This window comes from Dama dama, unplaced genomic scaffold, assembly GCF_033118175.1.
Source record: "Dama dama isolate Ldn47 unplaced genomic scaffold, ASM3311817v1 ptg000093l, whole genome shotgun sequence".
Lineage (NCBI taxonomy): Eukaryota > Metazoa > Chordata > Mammalia > Artiodactyla > Cervidae > Dama > Dama dama.
Genome location: NW_026870908.1, coordinates 6104907 through 6108048, shown reverse-complemented (window position 1 = coordinate 6108048; position 3142 = coordinate 6104907).

Sequence of the window (3142 nt, the reverse complement as noted above, 5' to 3'; positions counted from 1 at the left end):
TTTTGCAACACAACTTCATTCTCCTAGTATTTTTAAGACCGTTTCATGCTCCTCATATTTTTGACACCTATTGAAGCTCTTCATATTTCTCACACCTTTTCAGGTTCTTCATGTTTTTCAACACCGCTTCATGCTGCTTCTATTTTTCAGACCGTTTCATGCTCCTCATATTTTTCACATCTTTTGAAGCTCTTCATATTTTTCACACCTTTTGAAGCTCTTCATATTTTTCACACCTTTTCAGGCTCTTCATGTTTTTGAACACTTCTTCTTGCTCCTCCTCTTTTTAAAACCCTTTCATGCTTCTCATATTTTTGACACCTTTTATAGCTCTTCATATTTTTCACACCTTTTCATGCTCTTCATGTTTTTCAACACAGTTTCATGCTGCTTCTATTTTTCAGACCGTTTCATGCTCCTCATATTTTTCACACCTTTTGAAGCTCTTCATATTTTTCACACCTTTTCAGGCTCTTCATGTTTTTGAACACCGTTTCATGATCCTCCTATTTTTCAGACCGTTTCATGCTCATCTCATTTTTGACACCTTTTGAAGCTTTTCATAATTTTCACTACTCTTTAGGCTCTTCATGTTTTGGATCACCGCTTCATGCTCCTCCTATTTTTCAGAGAGTTTCATGCTCCTCATGTATTTCACAACTTTTGAAGCTCTTCATATTTTTCACACCTTTTCAGGCTGTTCATGTTTTTGAACACCGCTTCATGATTCTCCTATTTTTCAGACCGTTTCATGCTCTTCATATTTTTGACCCATTTTGAAGCTCTTCATATTTTTCACACCTTTTCAGGCTCTTCATATTTTTCCACACCACTTCATGCTTCTCCTAATTTTCAGACCGTTTCATGCTCCTCATATATTTCACACCTTTTGAAGCTCTTCCTATTTTTCACACCTTTTCAGGCTCTTCATGTTTTTGACGACCGCTTAATGCTCCTCTTGTTTTTCAGACCGTTTGATGCTCCTCATATTTTTGACACCTTTTGAAGCTCTTTCTATTTTTCACAACTTTTAGTGACTTCATATTTTTCAACACCTTTTCATGATTTTCCTATTTTTCAGACCGTTTCATGCTCATCTCATATTTGACACCTTTTGAAGCTTTTCATATTTTTGACAACTTTTCAGGCTCTTCATGATTTTGAAAACAGCTTCATGCTCCTCCTATTTTTCAAAGAGTTTCATGCTCCTCATGTATTTCACACCTTTTGAAGCTCTTCATATTTTTCACACCTTTTCAGGCTGTTCATGTTTTTCCACACCACTTCATGCTCCTCCTATTTTTCAGACAGTTTCATGCTCATCTAATTTTTGACACCTTTTGAAGCTCTTCATATATTTCACACCTTTTGAAGCTCTTCATATTTTTCACATTTTTGAAGCTCTTCAGATTTTTCACACGTTTTCAGGCTCTTCATGTTTTTGAACACCGCTTCATGCTCCTCATATATTTCAGACCGTTTCATGCTCCTCATATTTGTGACACCTTTTGAAGCTCTTTGTATTTTTCACACATTTTCACGCTCTTCATGTTTTTCATCATGACTTCATGCTCCTCCTATTTTTCAGACCGTTTCATGCTCCTCATATTTTTGACACCTTTTGAAATCTTCATATACTTCACACCTTTTCAGATTCTTCATTTTTTTGAAAAGAACTTCATGCTCCTTCTATTTCTCAGACCGTTTCATGTTCATCTCATTTTTGACACCTTTTGAAGCTCCTCATATTTTTCATTCCTTTTGAAGATCTTCATATTTTTCACACGTTTTCAGGCTCTTCATATTTTTCAACACCGCATCATGCTTCTCCTATTTTTCAGACAGTTTCATTCTCCTCATATTTTTGACACGTTTTGAAGCTCTTCATATTTTTCACACCTTTTCAGGCTCTTCATGTTTTTCAACACTGTTTCATGATCCTCCTATTTTTCAGACCGTTTCATGCACCTCATAATTTTGACACCTTTTGAAACTCTTCTTATATTTCACACCTTTTCAGACTCTTCATGTGTTCGAACACCACTTCAAGTTCCTCCTATTTTTGCGACCGTTTATTGCTCTTCATATTTTTGACACCTTTTGAAGCTCTTCATATTTTTCACACCTTTTGAAGCTCTTCATATATTTCACACATTTTCAGGCTCTTCATGTTTTTCAACACCACTTCATGCTCCTCCTATTTTTCAGACCGTTTCTTGCTCATCTAATTTTTGACACCTTTTGAAGCTCTTCATATATTTCACACCTTTTGAAGCTCTTCATATATTTCACATTTTTGAAGCACTTCAAATTTTTCACACCTTTTCAGGCTCTTCATGTTTTTCAACACCGCTTCGTGCTCCTCCTCTTTTTCAGACCGTTTCATGCTCCTCATATTTTTGACATCTATTGAAGCTCTTCATATTTCTCACACCTTTTCAGGTTCTTCACGTTTTTCAACACCACTTCATGCTCCTCCTATTTTTCAGACCGTTTCATGCACATCTCATTTTTGACACCTTTTGAAGCTCTTCATATCTTTCATATTTTTGAAGTTCTTCATATTTTCACAGGTTTTCAGACTCTTCATGTTTTTCAACACCGCTTCATGCTCCTGCTATTTTTGAGACCGTTTCATGCTCTTAATATATTTGACACCTCTTGAAGCTCTTCATATTTTTCACACCTTTTCAGGCTCTTCATGTTTTTCCCCACCACTTCATTCTTCTCCTATTTTTCAGATCATTTCATGCTCCTCATGAATTTCACACCTTTTGAAGCTCTTCATATTTTTCACACCTTTTCAGGCTCTTCATGTTTTTTATCACCGTTTCATGCTCCTATTTATCAGACCGTTTCATGCTCCTCATATTTTTGACACCTTTTGCAGCTCTTCATATTTTTCACAAGTTTTCAGTCTCTTCATGATTTTGAACACCGCTTCAAGATCCTCCTATTTTTAAGACCGTTTCATGCTCATCTCATTTTTGACACCTTTTGAAGCTTTTCAGATTTTTCTCAACTTTTTAGGCTCTTCATGTTTCTCAACACGGCTTCATGCTCCACATATTTTTCAGACCGCTTCATGCTCATCTCATTTTTGACACCTTTTGAAGCTCTTCATATTTCTCACAACTTTTTA